Raw genomic sequence first — 20467 nt, 5'->3', positions numbered from 1 at the left:
ATAATAATAATAATAATAATAATAATAATAATAATAATAATAATAATAATAATATTTTTTTAAATTTATATACCACCCTGTGGCGAACCAATCCGGGTGGTTTACAACATTAAAATAACATACAGTATAAAAACAATATATTTCCCTCCCCCTTAAAAAGTTATTAAACAACATATCTAATTTAAAACCACAATAACTAGTTAAAATAACAATAAAGTAAACAAAATAATACCAACCAACAAACCACTGCAACTTCAGTGGTTTATTATGATAAATTAGTTTATCATTTCTGTGATCATTTCATAATTAAGGATTAAGTCAATTTTTATTTTATATACATAGCAAGGTGGGATGGAGGGAATCCAGAAAAGGCATGCAGAAGACTTTGAATGTTTATAACATAAGACTTTTAAAAAAGGTATTTTTATGCAATGGAAAAGTTACAGCTCACATTCTCACAGCATCTGATTGCATCATAAATAAAACAGTAGAGCGAGTCATCCTAGACATACGATGTATAGAGAAGCGGACTGGAAGGCCGGTGAAAGACTTAGAATTATGATCCCAGGCCCCCTAGACTGGTGAAGCTTGGACATGGAACAAAGTGATATGTTCAATCACTGTAGAAGGGTGGGGGAGGAAGGAGGAGACATGAGCAATTTTTATAGCATCTTCTGGCCAATGTATTCTATGCCGACTGCAGAACAGCACCTTGCTCATGTGACAAATCAACCAGTATGCCCAAAAGAAGAGGGGAGGGGAAAGAAGAAAGTAAATGGAAAGAGGCTTGCAAAAAAGTGTAACAGGCAACAATAACATGAAAAAATAGATGCAGTCAGCAGCTAATCTCTTTACAGCTCACTAAGTCTCAGGACCATGAAGCTTAGCCTTTAGAACAGTATGAGATGAACATAAAACAGAAATCATGTCTGATATGCACAGAGAGAGAGAGAGAGAGAGAAACACACACATATTCAATCTCAATTGGAATAGGGAAATAAAAGTTTGGGTTTTGCCTATTGTTGATCAAACTTATGACCATAACCTTTAAATCTTTGTCTGAAATATGTTAAAATAGAAGAGAATGAATTAATTCTCTTTTATTATTAATATTAATACGATATACTTTCTTTGTATTGATGCTGCCTTTGCACCCTGTTGATGAACTCTGTACAATGAATAGTGGTGGTGGGATATGAAGCACTTCCTTCATTTTGTTTGCGGTTACTGACATTCTCTTAATCTAAGGTTCATACCTGATTTCCTCTTCTTTTTCTCTCATAAATCAGACACTCATAAATCAATAACAGGAAAGCCTTTGTCCAGCTTTGAACTCTATACCATCTCTGACTCTTCCTTGAGAGTGCAGATTTGGACACAGGATCCATGCCTTTATTAACATTCTCAATTAGATAAGTGTAATGCACTCTATATGAAGCTGATGTCCTTTAAAAATGTTCAGAAGCTACAGTTTCGGCAAAATGCAGTGACAAGATTATTGCCAGGCCTGCAAATTACAAGCCACATGTCACCAGTCTATAATCTACTACAATGATTTAAGCAAACTGTTAGTACATCCTGCATACCCTGCATTGTATTTCGGCTCTCCATATTTTCATATTTTCATATCTGTATCCAACATGTTCTTAAGAGGTTATGACCATCTTGGCACACCAGGTGCATTCCCCATGAGATAGGAGAGCAGACCCGATTACATGTGTATGACCCAGGTAATGCTGCAATCAAAGCTAAATGTGTGTGCTGATTACTCTTTCCTCTGCATAACCTCTTTCACTCAAAGACAAACGCCGCGCCAGCCCCCACGCCAACGGGAGGAGCGCCTAGTGCCCAGCGCAAGAGACTCTGCCGCTTGGAGTGGCGTTGCTGAAGGGGGAGGAGCCGGTGGGAGCGGCTTCCTCCAAAATGCCGGCCCACCGGCCCCCGGAGAAACGCCGCGCCAGCCCCCACGCCAATGGGAGGAGCGCCTAGCGCTCAGCGCAAGAGACTCTGCCACCCAGTGTGGGAAGGACTGTCTGCTCTTGGGAGGGGTGCTTTGTTTTGGTGCTTTGTTTTTGTGCGCTAGCAAGCAGCAGGGAATGATCGAGGTATCTTTCCCCTTCCATCATTGCTGCATTATGGGGGGAGAAGGAGGGTACGGATGGGGGATATATTTTGGTTGGGGAGGTGGGGGATAAACACCTAGATAAGCGCGGGGCTCCTATTGAGGTAGTGTGGGGCAGGGGAAGGTATGGCGGTAAGAGTGTGGACTTGCGTTACAGGGGAAGGCAAGATCGATGCTTAATATCTATCTCTCCTTCCTGTCCCTCTCCTAACCAAAAGGACCTGAGGGTCATTCCAACCATACCACAAACCCTGTCTCTGCTCCTGTGCAATGCCAGGTCCATTAAGAACAAGTCCCACATTGTTCATGATATGCTCGAGGATAACAACTGTGACCTGGCTTGCATTACTGAGACCTGGCTAGGGCCTGAAGGGGAAGCTGTGTGGGCTCAGGCCCTGCCAGCCGGGTACTCAGTGAAGGACCAGATCAGGTTAGGTGGGTGGGTGGGGGGCGGTGTCGCTTTGATCCATAAGAACACCGTGTCTCTTTCCAGGAACCATGTTCGTCAAAACTCCTACATCGAGTGTATTTACTTGACCCTGAAGGCCAGGGACAGTCTAGGGATTTTGTTGGTGTATCGGCCACCCCGTGCACTAACAGACTCCCTTAACGAGCTAACACAGTTGGTCTCGGAGCTGATGCTGGAAACACCCAGACTACTTGTCCTGGGTGATTTCAACATCCCCTTCGCGGCCAACTATATTCCATCCGGTGCAGCTCGGGAATTCATGGATACCATGACTTCCATGGGCCTGTCTCAATTGGTCTCGGGTCCAACGCATTCTGCGGGTAATACACTCGATATGGTTTTTTGTACGGACATGGAAAATCCGTGGGCGGAAATAACTAATTAGTTATTTCCATCCTGTCATGGACGGATCACTTCCTGGTGGAGGCAAAGATCAAGGCTTCTACCCAGATCCCCCCCGGGGGTGGCGGACCTATTAAAATGGTCCACCCTCGAAGGCTGATGGAACCCAAAAGGTTCCAAGAAGCCCTAGAGGGGTATATGGTTGGAAATGTTGATGCCCTGACTGGTATCTGGGATACCGGTCTTTCCAGGGCTATACACAGTATCGCTCCCAAGCGCCCTCTCAGGCCTGCTTCCAAACAAAAGCCCTGGTATACGGAAGATCTCCGGGCACGGAAGCGGGTCCTGCGACGGCTAGAGCATCGCTGGCGGAAACACCTACGCTTAGCCGACAAGACTCTCCTAGACCACCTCTTGGAGGACTACGGAGAGGCGATGGGGGCAGCTAAAAATTCGTTCTATGGTGCTCGTATCGCGTCCGTGGAGTTGCGTCCAGCAGAGTTGTTCAGGGTTGTGAGGGAGCTAACACAGCTCCCTCCTGCCCCGAACCAGATCCTTGAACCTTCTAAGGCCTGCTGTGACCAGTTTAACAACTTCTTCGCGGATAAAATCTCTCGGATAAGCGAAGGTCTTGAAGCCAGCATTAGAGCAGAACCTAGAGCAGAGGTATCCAGAGCTTCCGTGGACTTGGTTATACTGGATCAGTTTGAGTCTGTTAGTACCGAGGATGTGGACAGGATCCTTCGAAGTGTTAGGAAGACAACATGCTCTCTCGATCCCTGTCCCTCATGGCTAGCGGCACAGGGGGGGCCGGTTGTGACTTCACTGTTACACCGGATTATTAATACATCTTTGAGGGATGGGCAATTTCCATCTAATTTGAAATTGGCCATAGTAAAACCTCTGTTAAAAAAGCCCTCCCTTGACCCCCTGTTGCATAACAATTACCAGCCAGTTTCGCTATTGCCATTTTTGGGGAAGGTGATCGAGAGGGCGGTTGCTCTCCAGCTTCAATCGATCCTGGATGAAACGGATTATCTAGACCCATTTCAAACCGGCTTTCGGGCAGGTTACGGGGTTGAGACTGCCATGGTCGCCTTGGTCGATGATCTCCGTCTGGGCATTGACAGGGGTAGCATGTCCCTGTTGGTGCTCTTGGACATCTCAGCGGCTTTCGATACCATAGACCATGGTATCCTTCTGGAGCGCCTGGCGGAGGTGGGAATCGGGGGCACTGCGCTCCAGTGGTTCCGGTCCTATCTCTCTGGGAGGTTCCAGATGGTGCAGCTGGGAGACGTTTGCTCCGACAGGAGACCCCTAACATCTGGGGTCCCTCAAGGAGCTATCCTGTCTCCTATGCTCTTTAACATTTACATGAAACAGCTGGGAGAGATCATCCGGAGACATGGGGCGCGGGGTTATCAGTACGCTGATGACACCCAAATAGTCTTCTCTATGTCTCCGACTGATGCAGTGACCGGGGATGGCATCTCTCCTCTCGTGGCCTGTCTGGAGTCGGTAATGGGCTGGATGAGAGAAAATAGACTCAGCCTGAATCCAGAGAAAACGGAAGTACTTGTGATAGGTTCTCCTGGTCCAGGGATGGCGGTAATTCCACCTGTCCTGAACGGGGTCACGCTCCCCGTGAAGGACTCTGTACGCAGCTTGGGGGTGCTCCTTGACTCGTCGCTCCACCTTACATCTCAAGTGGATGCGACAGTCAGGAGCACCTGTTATCAGCTTCGGCGGATACGCCAGCTGCGTCCCTACCTGGGCCAGAGGGACCTTGAAACTGTTGTACATGCTCTGGTAACCTCTTGCTTGGATTTCTGTAATGCGCTCTACATGGGGCAACCCTTGTACCATACCCGGAAGCTGCAGTTAGTGCAGAATATGGCAGCCCGACTGGTCACTAATACATCTAGGGCCAGTCACATAACACCAGTGCTTAAAGAGCTGCACTGGCTGCCTATTCGCTTCCAGGCGCAATACAAGGTGTTGGTCGTTACCTATAAAGCCCTAAATGGCTTGGGCCCAGGGTATCTGATGGACCGCCTCTCCCCATATAATCCGCCCCGCACCCTCAGATCATTTGGGCAGCAACTTTTAAGAGTTCCGCCGGCTAGACTAGTTTCTACCTCTAGGAGGGCCTTTACGATCTCGGCCCCCAGCCTTTGGAACTTGCTGCCCACAGAGCTCCGCGCAGCCACCTCCCTACCTCAATTCAAGAAGGGGTTGAAAACCTATTTATTTGAGCAGGCTTACCCCTGAATATTCCCCCCTAGAATGTCTATTCACCTCCCCCCTGCCAGCATAATAAACTGGCATGAGTTTGTAATGTTTTTAATATGTTAGCTTTTTACTGTGATAAGGTTTTTGTATTTTGTAACAGTTTTTGGTGTTTATTGTATTGTGTATTGTATAATCTTGTTGTACACCGCCCTGATTTGAAGAAGGGCGGTATAAAAATAAAACTTTTATTATTTATTATTTATTAGGTCTTATTGCACCAAAGGCAGTAATCTAGCACTTCCTATCTACCTCCTGCAGTCTTCCCAGCCAACCTCCCTATTCCTCCACTTTGGGGTTGTCCAAATCCAGTCATGTTTTTGTTACCCTAAATTTAAGGCTGTCAACTAGTCTGAAATTCCATTGTCACTTCCTGGGAAAACCATCATGTCTTTGTTACCTTACAAGATAGCACACCACTTGAGGCTAGGATGTCAGATATAAATATTGGTCCTAGAACCTGCTCTCCTAGCACACACATTATGCATACAGTTGGCCCCAAGTCTGTGGTTCACATATAAATTGTGTTGCCCTTAGACTCCAGTCTGAGCCACTTCCCGCTTTGTTGGTCTACTCTTCTGCCAGGTAAATATCACCCTCTTTACACCCCTCAAATTCCACTGTTCAATTTCCAATCCGCCATTTCAGCTAGGTCTGAATGCTGTTTCTGTCTGAATTACTATCATGTGTTTGATCATACTCTTTCAGATTTCTGAATAAAAAGCTTCTTAATTCAACCAAACTTTGAATTCTCCTCAGCTAATACTGGTATACACAGTTGAAAATGATTCTCAAGTTACCCATCCTCTTGTACCTAAATTCCCAAGGCTTTTAAAAGAGAAACTGACATGGTTGCTATGGACCCTCCCCCAGTCCTCCCCCACCTTTCTTTGGGTAAAATAGCCTGTTTTCAAAATCAGTTCAAGATGCTATAAAGCCATAAGTGGCTCAAGACCAGGTTATCAGAAAGACAAGTTCCTATTTTATAAGACTGCCTAGAATGATAGATCTTCAGTCCTATTGTGTGCCCCATTGTTGTGAGAAGGTAGGTTAATTATTATTGCTATTATTATTATTATTATTCCACCTAATCACTTGGAATCCAAGCGGATTACAACAATAAAAGAGGATACAGTTAAAATTCTAAAACCCCTATCTCCCCCCCCAGTATAAAAACATAGTAATACTAAAAAGAGATTAAACCAGACAGAATTAAAACAGTAGTATAAAATCACAGTTAAAATCAGGGGAAGATTTGTAAAAAAAGAAATGTATAGCGGGGACCAGATAGGATGGGAAAAGGGATAGAGAAAAGGGGGGAGAGAAGTGGAGGGGGGAGGCAGGAAAATAGAGGTGGACCTAGTCTGGAAAGGCCTGCCAGAAGAGATCTGTCTTAATAGCTTTCTTAAAGGTTTCCAAGGCGATAATCTGACAGATCTCATCCGAAAGGTCGTTCCATAGTCTAGGAGCAACTGCTGAAAAGGAGCGCTGGGTTGCTGCCGAAAGTCTAGTCCTCTTTGGTTGAAGCAGATTCTTCCCAGCAGAATGAAGAGTGAAGCGAGGATGATATGGGAGAAGGCGTTCTCACAAGAAGCCAGGACCCAAGCCATGTAGGGCTTTAAAGGTTAAAACTAACACTTTTTATCTTGCCCGGAAACTAACAGGCAGCCAGTGAAGGGATTTTAAAACTGGTGTAATGTGGGCAAATCTAGATGTGCCAGTAACCAGCCTGGCTGCCATATTCTGTATCAGTTGAAGTTTCCAAACTTGACACAGAGGTAGCCCCATGTAGAGCGCATTACAAAAGTCAAGCCAAGAGGTTACCAGTGCATGTACTACTGTTTCAAGGTCTTCCCTCTCCAGGAAGGGGTGCAGTTGGCGTATCAGCCGAAGATTGGTGGGCACAGGGACTTTCTATATAACAACACTTCAGTGATGGAAATCTGTCTTATGGGAAGTCTGGTTCCATCCTTGTTGAGTTTGTGGTGGACAGCTAAAATTATATTATTCCATATGCCCTTTGGATATGAACACTGGTTTCTAAGTTCCTATATGGTTGTTAACCTGTTTTTAGTTTGTTTTTAAAAAATCTGCATTCTGCATTGCTTTGACAACTCTGATGGATACAAAAGCAGTTAATAAATACTACTTTTTAAATAAATAAAGATAACATTGAACACTGCAGCATTTACAGAGAGCTAGAGACAGTTGTTTCTTGCAAATTACAAAGTTTTTTATTCTTATATGCGAAATGGTGGTATAAAAGTGTACAGAAATATTATCTTGCCCTATAAAGAACTGTCAGTGAAGTAAACAGTGCAGAGCTGGCATGTTTGTTCACCTGGCTTCTGTACAAAGGACCAGGGCATTCTTACAAATGCATTTTGAGGAAGGGGAAAATACTATCAGAACATCAATTCCAAGATTGATCTAAAGTACTCTGGGTTTTCCAGGCCTCCTCTGGAAGCTTTCATGTAGGGATGTGCTTTTTAAAATCATTTGTCTGCATAGGGGAGAACAAATAATTTAATCAATTTTCTCCAAGCTGCAGGAACAGTGTTGAAAACATCAAAAATGTAGTGAATGGATGAAGGTAGAAGGCAGCCAAGGATAATTGATGACAAAGGTGGAAGGCAGCCGAGGATAATTGATGACATGTAGCAGAGTTGCCCGGGGGCGGAGTGTCCGCACGCCCTGCAACCCTACTACATGGCGGTGGCATCATTACGGCAGCCTCCCACCAACAGGATGCTGGCGCTGCCTCTGAGTGCCCAAATGTGGCACACAGGAAGTGGCATCATGATGGCGCCACTTCCTGGTTGTGGCACCTCAACAAAGGAGCTACTCTAGGCAGCTCCTTTTCGTTGCGGCACTACAAGCTTCATTCCTGTGGTAACCAGATGGCTGAGGGAATGAAGCCATGAGAGAAAGGGACCAGTTGGCCCCTTTCTCCCATGGCTGCACCGTTGGGGTGTCCTGGGGCATGAAGCCCCAAGGACACCCCTTTTCTGGACCACAGAGAAGCGGCATTTTGCCACTACTCCGTGATCCCAAAAAGTGCTGGGTTGGGGCCTCTGGGCTGCCGGTGAGGCTGCCCTGCCCCCAACCTGGCAAGAAAAGGGGCGGTCTGTACCGTGTCAATGTTCTAATAGAGAGGACACTTCCTCAATTGCCACCCAATGCCCAAATATTTCAATATTCTTTTCACACCTATTTACCAAATTGGGACTCATTTTCTTAGCGTCACTAACATAAAATGTACAAAACATTAGGTCATGAGCTTGGTTTTCTTGATTAGCACAAAAGTGGCAGCTTGTGGCTTTGCTATCAATAGGATAGTTAGTTACACTTCTTTGAGTTTAGTCTAAATGTAAAAGTATTGAACCATATCCCCAAAATAGGTTCCACACATTGGATAGTCCCATGGAAGTTTAAATTAAAACGTTGAGTGAAATCACTGTCAGAAATAGAAGCTACTAGTCACCAACCAGCAAACACAACACTCATCCTGTTCTTCAGCAAAGTGGGGGCCATTCTGACCTCCCTGGGAAGAGAGTTCTAGAGTTAGGGGCAGCCACAGAAAAGGCCTTCTCATGTCCCCACCAGCTGTGTTTGTGATGGTAGTGTAACAGACAGAAGGACCACTCCTGAGGATTTCAGAGTCTGAGCTCATACATGGTGATATAGGGGGGATACAGATGGGTGGCTCCATGCCACCCATTTTTATCCCTCATCGGTGCCACACCAGCTGCATGGTGTGGCACCTACATGCTCCCTAAAAAGGAGCCACTCTAGATGGCTTCTTTTTAAAGGTGTCATAATGGCACTCACACACCATGACGACGATGCTTCCGGTGAGTGCCGTTTGGGTGTTCGGATGTCCACGCGTCATTGTCGCACACCCTGTGTGGGTGGGGGTGTGGCAAGATGGCACACGGGGGCCAAAAGCAGGGCTGGGCGCGTATGGACGCCCAGCCCCACAAAGCCCTAAAATCGGCCCCAGGCTGGCGGAAAGCACCACTCTGTACCAGGCCACAGTCTGCCAAATAGCCTGGACCTGAGCCATTATCCTGCAGTGCCTGATCACCTGCAGAATCTCCATTGCTTGGTGTAGTTTCTGGCTGTTAACGTATGAGGCAGCACAAACCGGCATACTTTGTGCTGGTCTGACTGCATACTGGGGCTGAACTGGGGCAGAGCATTCACATGCTCTGAACCCTAGTTCCACCACTCTGCCACCGTCATGGCGCATGCCCATCCACACAGCACATGCCATGGTGACGTCTGCGGCACCAACACCCAAAGCACTGGCTGGAAGGGGTTTCATCATGGTGCGTGAGTGCACCTGTGATGCCCCTTCCATGAAGCTGCTCAGAGCAGCTTCTTTTGGGGAGTGGGTTGGTGCCATAGGTGTGGCACCAACCCAGGGCAGGAAGGGGAGGCTTCCAACCACCCATCTGTACTGTCCCTGAGTTTATGGTGGTAGAATTAATGCCATGATTGTGAATGCATACCTTACTGAATATGGAGCAGTTATAGATCTTTAACTCTAGGTTACAAGTCCATAACTGCAATACAGAATGACAATTTTTGTAAACAATTGCACCCTTTTCAAAAAAGGAAAATGGTCTTTTGGAAATGGAATCCGAATAGAATGTTTTTCAGGGTTTTGGAGTTTGAGGGGAATAGAGAGACTTGTGGAAGCAGCTCCAATTTGGAAATGACTGAATGCAGAAGTAGTAAAAGACTAGGTTATGTGCCTTCTGTTTTAAGGGTCTGTTTGCTTCCCCCATGCTCTGTTTGCATATTTGTAAATAAAAGGGATGTAAAAAGACATTGGGAATCTGTAGCAAGCACTCTCCCTACCAAATGAACATAAACTCTGTAGCTCTGCACTCAAACTTCTCATTGCTCACAGAACACTGAATAGCATTCTTTAATTACATATCTCCTATTGCAGAACAGATATAAAAGAAGAATAATTTGAAATTAACATGTAATTGCAGAATAGATATAAAAGATGAATAATTTGAAATTAACATGTAATTATAAATCACAATATACCATATATTATAAATCTAACTTCCAGAGTCAATTAAAAGTATTCATACTGAATCAGGGCTGTTGTCCAAAGCATATGAGGAAATAAGTCCCATAAAATCCACCGGTATTTATTTCTTAGTAAATATGATTATGACTGAGCTGGTAAAAGAGTTTACTGTTAGTGCATTTACACAAATCAATAAAAATGGAGATCATCTTACTTTAAAGCTTGTCAGAGCTCAGCAAAACACCAGACTGGGTTTTAAATGGACAACAATTGGAAATTCTATGGACTGCAGTGCTAACTACTAAATACACTTGCACCAGTGTGGATTCTTTAATAGTCTGAGACTATGGTACATTTCTCTGGATGGCTCAGATATTCCATCCATACATCCATCCAGTCTTCTATGAAGAAAGACAGGATACTATAAAACACATATAACTAAAAACATAGAGCATCAAGATTAAAACAGTATTAAATAACCAGAGAATTAAAATTAATTAAACTCTTACTTTAAAACAGATTAAAACAGTTGTTGTTGATGCTGATGATGCTGATGCTGTGTACCTTCAAGACATTTCTGACTTACGGATACCCTAAGGTGAACCTATCACCCTGTGAACCTATCACAGGGTTTTCTTGGCAGAAATTGTTCAGAGGGGACTTGCCTTTGTCTTCCTCTGAGGCTGAGAAAGTGTGATTTGCCCAATGGTGACAGAACAATATAAACTTAATTATTATTATTATTATTATTATTATTATTATTATTATTAACCTTTATTTATAAAGCTCTGTAAATTTACACAGCGCTGTACATACAATCTTTTTAATTGGACGGTTCCCTGCCCTCAGGCTTACAATCTAAAAAGACACGACACAAAAGGAGAAGGGGTTGGTGGAGGGGAAGGGGATGAGGGCCAGCGGTTCTTCTCTACCTCCGAGGCCTGGATCAGGGGAGATGGACTGGAGGGAGGAGTTGGCTTCTTAATGGATGGTTAATCTTCTACCAGGGAGGCCTGTTGGAGCTAGCCTGCCTCTCTAGTAGGATAATACATATAAAATACATAGCAATACAGGAGATGATTCAATAAAACATGCAACAAAAGAACATCGGCCTGTTACAGACAGGCCAAAATAAAGCTGCTTCGAGTCACTTTGGAGGTATGGTATTTCAATGATGCATGAGTCCTAAGAGGCCAAAAGCCACACCAAAGCAGCACTCCAGTCCTTAGGACTGGAGCGTGGCTTTAGTACGGCTTTTGGACTCTTAGGATGCATGCATCATTGAAATACCATACCTCCAAAGTGACTCGAAGCAGCTTTATTTTGGCCTGTCTGTAACAGGCCATCAAATAGCAAGTGACAATTATACAATGGCTGGGAACGCTTCTCTGAACAGGATGGTCTTCAACTCCATTTTGAAGCTGGTTAAAGAAGTGATGGCTCTTGTTCGCGGGGGAAGAAGGTTCCAGGAGTGAGGGGCAGCGAGTGAAAAGGGGCGAATCCGAGATGGGGCAGAGGAAATCCTGGGCTGGGACAGCAGACCTTGACTACCAGAATGGATGGCCCTAGTGGGAAGGTGAGGAGAAATAAGGTCTGATAAGTAAGGAGGGGCCAGCCCATCCTGCAATATACAAAAAACTGAAACAAGACCCAACCAACAAAATCAACAGGAAAACAAACACCCTAATCAAAAACTCCTCAGTTCAGCCAACCACACACCACAATTTGTGCAAATCAGAGGCTCTCCCACCAATTCTGTATGGACTTCCCAAATCCACAAGGATTCAATTCCACTCTGAACCATAGTGAGTGCCACTATATACCCCACATATGACTTGGCCAAGTTTCTGGCCACACAATTACAAACCCATATATGGCATATCCCCCACTACATCAAGGTCTCAGCACACTTCATAGAAAAAATTAACAACTGTGAAGTCAAATCTGGAGGCATATTAATCAACTTTGATGTTGGTCTCCTTGTTCACCAAAGTTCCCATAATGAACACCATGGCACTCATTCAACATTTTTTTTTCTAGAAGACATCACAGCCCTGTTCGAACATTGCCTCACCACAAGCTACTTCCAGTGGGACAATGGATTCTATGAGCAGAGAGATAGGGTAGCCATCGGAAGTCCTCTGAGCCCTGTGATCGCAAACTTTTGAACGGAACACTTAGAAAAGCAAGCCCTGGAAACAGCACCAAAAAGTCCACAACATAGTTCTGATATGTGGATGGCACGTTCATCATTTGAAGCCATGGAGAACAACATCCACCCTAAGATACAATTCACAATGGAAAAAGAAAAAGAAGGAACATTGCCATTCTTAAATGTCCTGGTCATCCAGAAACCAAACCAACATTTGGGCCACACAATATATAGAAAACCTACACACAGAGACAGATACCTGAACAAGAACATTGGTAGACCAGGCAAAAAGGATCTGTGAAGTCCACTTCCTGGAAGATGAATTGTAGCTCAGACATCAGAAGGGCTGCCATGCCCAGAAAAACCCAGAGCAGTGAAGACAAACAACCACCTAAAGGAAAGGTATTTTTTACCATACATCAAAGGAGTCACAGACATAATAGGCAAACTGGTGAGGAAACACAACCTCTAAATAGTTTACAAATCGACTAAGAAAATCAGCAAATGGTTTGCTCAGCAAAGAACAGGAGAAATCCTCTCATGGCCTCAGTAGTTTACCACATACCATGCAGCTGTGGACAAGTCTACATAGGGACCACCAAGCGTAGTGTTCAAACACGAATAAGGGAACACGAGAGACACTGCAGAATGAGTCAGCCAGAAAAATCAGCAGTAGCGGAACACGTTATAAACCATACTGGGCCTAAAATGCTATTTGAAAACACTGAAATTCTGGACCATGACAACAACTATCAAGTCAGAATGCACAGAGACAGAAAAGCCATTGAAATCCATAAACACCTAGACAACGTCAACAGGAAAGAAGAAACCCTTAAAGTGAACAAAGTTTGACTACAGTACTGGAAAATACCAAAATTAAGACACAGCAAAATGCAAATGAAATTTACCCAGGATTAAGTTTTTTCCCAGCAGACAATGGATCACTAATTAAACAGACACAAATCCTCCTTACATATCTTCAAACCTTAGGCCTTGCCATTCAACAACAGAACAATACACAGATTATCATGGAAATTACTCTTCCCAATCTAGGAGAGTACACGGTACATATATAGTCCATATTCTTCCATGCCAGCATTCTCTGAAGATGCCAGCCACAGATGCCACCAGAACATCAGGAAAACTCTACTAGAATATGGCCACATAGCCTGAAAAACCCATGAAAACTGTGTCACCTAGTTGCTTTACATGTCTGAGCAGGTCCTAGTCAAACACTCAAACCACTACTTGAGAGATGGCCATCCAGCCTCTATTTAAAGACTGCCAAGGAAGGAGACTCCACCACACTTTGATGACTGTGTTACACTGTTGACCAGCTCTTACTTTCAGAAACTTCCTCCTAATGTTGAGGTGGAATCTCCCTTGTTCCATTGTCTGGAGCAGCAGAAAACAAGCTTGCTCCATTCTCAATGTGACACCCCTTCAAATACTTAGAAGGCTATCATATCACCCCTTAACCATCTCTTCTGCAGGCTAAACATACCAGCTCCCTCTTTCCTCATAAGACATGGTTTCCAGACCCTTCGCCATTTTAGTCACCCTCCTCTGGACAAACTCCAATTTGTCAACATCCTTTTGGAATTGTGATGCCCAGAACAAAACAAAAAACAAAACAAAACCCACACAAATGTATAAACAGTTGAACATCTAGGGACCTATCTCTGCTGCCCACATTAACAAACACTAATCATGATCACACATGATTAATACTCAAGATGTTACATCAACTGAAATTTGTCAAAATATCATCCTCATTCTTAAATATGTTTTCTGTACACTTCTGACTTAGAGTGGCCTAAAGCATGTTAGAATATGCTTCCAATAATTATGTAAAGAAAGTGGTAGGGTACCCTTAAAACTAGCTGCTTAGATTTTAGATCTCTGGAGAAATCAGAGTTATATGTGCATTTAAATCATGCTGGTTGGAATGATATGGTTCCATGTCTCACATAAAGCAGCACAGAAACTAAAAGTTATAATGAACATTTTATACTGCAAGAGTGTGGACCAATTAGAGCTTGAATGCTAAACTAAATGATATTTCCATATTAGATTTAGTAGCCACATTTTTTCCATACTAAAAGTATTACAAGAAGTTCTTTCTTCTTTTCTGGTTTAAACTTGTTTGCATATAAACGGGTTAATTAAATGTCAAGAGACTTAAACAGATGTACACATAGGCAAATTCCCAACATGGTGAAAATGTTTTGATTATGCAGTTCTAAATTACTGCAACATTTATGCTAAATTAAGCAATTGAACCAAAAGAACCCAAGGTATAAATCTTCAAAACAGTGGTTATTACCCCCCTCCCACTCCTGTCTTTGCTGCTTGGATCCTGAACTAGTGCTACCGCTAACCTAATTTGCACAGCCCCTTGTCAATAAAGACTGCAAAAACAAAGAAAAGGTAAGCAGACAGCAGGGGGTGGGCAAGAAGAAGAAGAAGGTAGAATGTTACCTCCATGCTGTGACAGCCCTTAATCAATTATTCACATAACAATTGGTAATATTTATTTATTTATTTTAAACCTTTTCAATCCCACAGGCAAGCAGAGGGAAAGTTTTTCTGAGAACATTTGAAGTTTTACATTTCATTTTAAATCTCTCAGCAGAAAAAAATAACCCACCAGCATGGAAAGGAATAACAGGGACAGATGCTGAATATCATGGAGAACACGTGGAAAAACTGAGGGCAGAATCAAGTAGAGTGTAAAGGAGGGAGGAGGGGGGAGACTCAGCTCATTCAGCTTATATAGAGACTATGAATTAATAAATATTGATATATTCTGATTTTATTATTACTTATTGTGAAATTTCTGGGAGATGAGAGAGTGGTTTGGAAAAAGAGACTTAGGGCCTGGACAGACCGGCACTTTATGCCAGCCTGGGCCTGAACTAGGGCTGTGGTAGGGCAGAGCATTCACATGCTCCCAAACCCTACTCCATATAGCGGGCACCATATTGGTGTGCCCTGTTTACATGGGGTGTGCCACGATGACGTCTGCTGTGCACAGCACTCAAATGGTGCGGCACACGAGGGGTGTCATAATGCCATGCCATGGCAGATATAGCACCTGTTCTGCGGTGCAAAAAGAAGCCCCTTTTCAGGGCTTCTTTTTAAGCCATGATCAGGTCACGGTCTGTGGTTGCCACAGCCTGCTTCTGGGGCAGAAAGGGGTGGCATCTCACCACCCCTTTCTGCCAATCTGTCCAGCTCCACAGAAATACTGGAGAACTATAGAAATAATGCAATTTGACATGAGTTAAATGTCATGGTTCCATCCTACAGAATCCTGGAAGTTGTAATTTTGCGAGGTAGCATTACTCTTTTGCAAAGAGGGCTAAAAACATTGTAGAACTACAAATCCAGGATTCCATGGCTTGGGCCCGAGTTACTTGAGGGACCACATCTCCCCATATGATCCGCCCCGCACACTCAGAACATCTGGGAAGAATCTGTTGGTAGTACCATCCTCCAAATATGTTTCCACATCCCAGATGGCCTTTTCAATAGCAGTCCCGCGGATTTGGAACAGTCTTCCCGAGGAGCTCCGTCTCACAACCCCCTTGGATACATTCAAAAAGAGACTCAAAACCGTTCTCTTTCTTCAAGCTTTTCCCCCTGAAGAATAAAGTTACTCATGCTGGCTGTTATCGATCCTCTGCCTTACCCTGGACATGTATGTGATATGTTATGAGCGAGTATTAATAGAGATTGTATTTTTGTACTGTTTTATATTTTATAACAATTTTGTAATGGGTTTTCAGTCTGTAACCCCACTTCGATCCAGTGGGAGAGCCGGGGACACATAAATAAAATTTATTATTATTATTATTATTATTATTATTATTATTATTATTATTATTATTTAAAGTGGTGTCAGATGGCATTATTCCTACATTATTACACCCAAAGATATCAGTAAAACCGCACAGGACACACTCAAGGGCAGATCAAGGTAGTGAGGGTCCTGGATCAGTTCTGAAATCAAGTAGCCCCTTTGTGGATGTGAGTGGGTTACTTTATGTATGGTGGTGAAATAAACATTAAGTAAAATCATCACATAAAGGAAATGAGGAAATGTAGCAGACAGCAGCAGAAAAATCTTCAAGTGTACAAGTAAAATAATCAGGTCTGCCATCTGATCTCAAGGCATTTGTTACTCAATTCCTCAAGTAACAAAAAATGTAAGGGTTACTTGAAGTGATCAGGTGATCCAGGGGCTGGTAAAGGAATCACTTCTATTTTTCCTTAATGGGGCCCTGGATCAACTGCACCAACTCAACTACTGATATTCCAGGCTGGAACACCTTGGCAGCTTATCAAAAGAGAGAGATGAAACGCAAAGCCTGTTGAGTTGCACACTCTGACCTCTAAGCCTCATTCCCTAATCTTGGAATCTGATTCCCACTTTCTGCAGAGTATGTGGCTGTACAGTTTTTATAATCTCAAATACACAGATAAGAGTCTGTTTTTAAGGAAACAAATCCTTCATAAAGTCAGGTTTTCTTTTTATGTATTTCTAGGCTAAAGGTTTTGAGTGTGTATATTTTGCTTGATTATTTTTTTCTGTCGCAAATGAAAGTTGAGTTCACTCTGTCTCTGTCTAGTCCTTTTTTGTACTATGATGCAGGTACAGAATTTCAGGGCAAGCTAGTAGGAAAAAAGAGCAACTGCTATTGAATTTGTGAGATTTCCTTTGAATAAATATACATAGCATTGCACTGAAAAATGCTAACATTGCACTGAAAAATGCTAACAGAGAGCATGCCTCCATGCCGGATCATCGCCCTCGCTGTCGCTGCCAGGACTGCGCCTTCTGCTGGGCGGCTTCCTCCCGGGGTGTCGGAGGTGCGCATCTGCGCACCGCCCCGGGAGTGCCGCCCACGGACTGGGGAGCACCGCAGCGGGACTCTAGGTGACTCTTTGGCACTTTCTGGCTTTGGCGTTTGGCGGCCAGTTTAGTGCGTGGGGCCTTTAAGGACCACCTGGGGGGAAGCCAGGGAGGAGCCCGCCAGGTGAGAGCGGCGGGTATAAAGCCGGGAAACCGGCCCCTCCCTGACACGCCCCCTCCTGCCTCCACGCCGGACCATCGCCGTCACTGCCGCTGCCAGGACTGCGCCTTCTGCCGGGCGGCTTCCTCCCGGGGTGTCGGAGGTGCGCATCTGCGCACCGCCCCGGGAGTGCCGCCTACGGACTGGGGAGCACCGCAGCTGCGGAACTGCGCAGCTGCGCAGCTTTTATTGGTGCGGGAGGCTTCGGATCAGCCTGGGAGCAGAGGATGCCTGTAGTGGCTAACCTCTGCTCCTCTAGTAGCCATAGAGGGGTGGGGGGAGGATAGGGATGCGGGGTATGCCTGGGCCGGGGATAACATCTTGGTGGGCGGAGCTCCAATTGAGGTTGTGTGGGGCAGGGGGAGGTATGGTGGTGGGAGAAGGGACTTCCGTTCCAGGGGAAGGCGTGATCAATGCATCATATCTATCTCGCCTTCCTGTCCCCCTCCCAACCTGAAGGACCTTAGGGTCTCTCCAACCGTGCCACAAACCCTGTCGCTGCTCCTGTGCAATGCCAGGTCTCTTAACAACAAGACCCACATCCTCCAGGATCTGTTGGAGGACTCTAAGTGTGACCTGGCTTGCATTACCGAGACCTGGCTGGGGCCTGAAGGGGACGCTGTGTGGGCTCAGGCCCTGCCTGCTGGGTACTCGGTGAAGGACCAGCGCAGGTTAGGTGGGCGGGGGGGTGTGTGGCCTTGGTACATAGGAACACCGTGTCCCTCACCAGGAACCACATCCGACAGACCTCCTATATCGAGTGTATTTACCTGACCCTAAAGGCTAGGGACAGTCTAGGGATTCTGTTAGTGTATCGGCCACCCCGTGCATTAGCGGACTCCCTTAACGAGCTGACACAGCTGGTCGCTGAGCTGATGTTGGAGATGCCCAGGCTTCTTGTCCTGGGCGACTTCAACATCTCCCTCACGGCCAGCCATGTTCCATCCGGTGCGGCTCGGGAATTCATGGATACCATGGCGGCCATGGGCCTGTCCCAGCTGATACAGGGTCCTACGCATTGTGCGGGTAATACTCTCGATTTGGTCTTCTGTTCGGAGGCGGAAAATCCGTGGGTGGAAATAGTTAATGTTTCCCCCCTGTCATGGACGGATCACTTCCTGGTAGAGGTGAAAATCAAGGCTTCTACCCAGATCCCCCCCGGGGGTGGTGGACCTGTTAGAATGGTCCACCCTCGAAGGCTGATAGAACCTGAGAGGTTCCAAGAAGCCTTAGAGGGGCTCGCGGTTGGAAATGACGGCGACTCTGTTGATGCCCTCACCGGTATTTGGAATACCGGTCTTTCCAGGGCTATACACAGGATCGCTCCCAAGCACCCTCTCAGGCCCGCTTCCAAACGTAAGCCCTGGTATACGGAAGATCTCCGGGCGAGGAAGCGGGTTCTGCGACGGCTAGAGTACCGTTGGCGGAAACACCTTCGCTTCGACGACAAGACTCTCCTAGACCAACTGTTAAAGGACTACGGAGAGGCAATACGAGCAACAAAGAACTCGTTCTATGGTGCTCGTATTGCGTCCGCTGAGTCGCGTCCGGCAGAGTTGTTCAGGGTGGTCAGGGAGCTAACTCAGCTCCCTCCCGCCCTGAACCAGATCCTTGAACCTTCTAAGGCCTGCTGTGACCTGTTTAACGACTTCTTCGCAGATAAAACCTCTCATATAAGCGAAGGTCTGAACGCTGACATTATAGCAGAACCTAGGGTAGAAGTGTCCAGAGCCTCCGTGGACTATGTTAAACTGGATCAGTTTGAGTTGGTGAGTACCGTGGATGTGGACAAGATCCTCGGAAGTGTTCGGAAAACAACCTGCTCTCTTGATCCCTGTCCCTCGTGGTTAGCGGCCCAGGGGGGACCGGCGGTAACATTATTGTTACGCCGGATAATTAATACATCTTTGAGGGATGGGCTATTTCCATCAGATCTTAAATTGGCCATTGTAAAACCGATCCTAAAAAAGCCCTCCCTCGACCCCCTGGTACATAATAATTATCGGCCTGTTTCGCTGCTGCCATTTCTGGGAAAGGTGATCGAGAGGGCGGTTGCGATCCAGCTTCAGGCGGTCTTGGATGAAACGGATTATCTGGACCCATTTCAAACTGGCTTCCAGGCGGGTTACGGGGTTGAGACGGCCATGGTCGCCTTGGTCGATGATCTCCGTCTGAGCATCGACGGGGGAAGCGTGTCCCTGTTGGTGCTCTTGGACATCTCAGCGGCTTTCGATACCATAGACCATGGTATCCTTCTGGGACGCCTGGCAGAGGTGGGAATCGAGGGCACTGCGCTCCAGTGGTTCCGGTCCTACCTCTCCAGGAGGTCCCAGATGGTGCAGCTGGGAGACGTGTGCTCCGACGAGAGGCCCCTTAAAACCGGGGTCCCTCAAGGAGCCATTCTGTCTCCCATGCTATTTAACATTTACATGAAACTGCTGGGAGAGATCATCCGGAGACATGGGGCGCGGGGTTATCAGTACGCTGATGACACCCAAATCATTTTTTCTATGTCCCCGACTGATGCAGTGACTGGGGATGGCGTCTCTCCTCTCGTGGCCTGTCTGGAGTCAGTAATGGGCTGAATGAGGGAAAACCGACTCAAATTGAATCCAGAGAAAACGGAGGTACTAGTGATAGGTTCTCCTGGTCCAGGAATGGCGGTGGTTCCACCTGTCCTGAACGGGGTCACGCTCCCTGTGAAGGACTCCGTGCGCAGTCTGGGGGTGCTTCTTGACTCGTCGCTTCACCTGACAGCTCAGGTGAATGCGACGGTCAAGAGCACCTGTTATCAGCTTCGGCTGATCCGCCAGCTGCGCCCATACCTGGCCCAGAGGGACCTAGAAACGGTTGTACATGCTCTGGTAACTTCGAGACTGGATTTCTGCAATGTACTCTACATGGGGCAACCCTTATACCAAACTCGGAAGCTACAAATGGTGCAGAATATGGCAGCCCGGCTGGT

Source organism: Sceloporus undulatus, chromosome 4, assembly GCF_019175285.1.
Source record: "Sceloporus undulatus isolate JIND9_A2432 ecotype Alabama chromosome 4, SceUnd_v1.1, whole genome shotgun sequence".
Lineage (NCBI taxonomy): Eukaryota > Metazoa > Chordata > Lepidosauria > Squamata > Phrynosomatidae > Sceloporus > Sceloporus undulatus.
The sequence above is the reverse complement of the archived record's forward strand: the minus strand, read 5'-3'. Positions refer to the sequence as shown.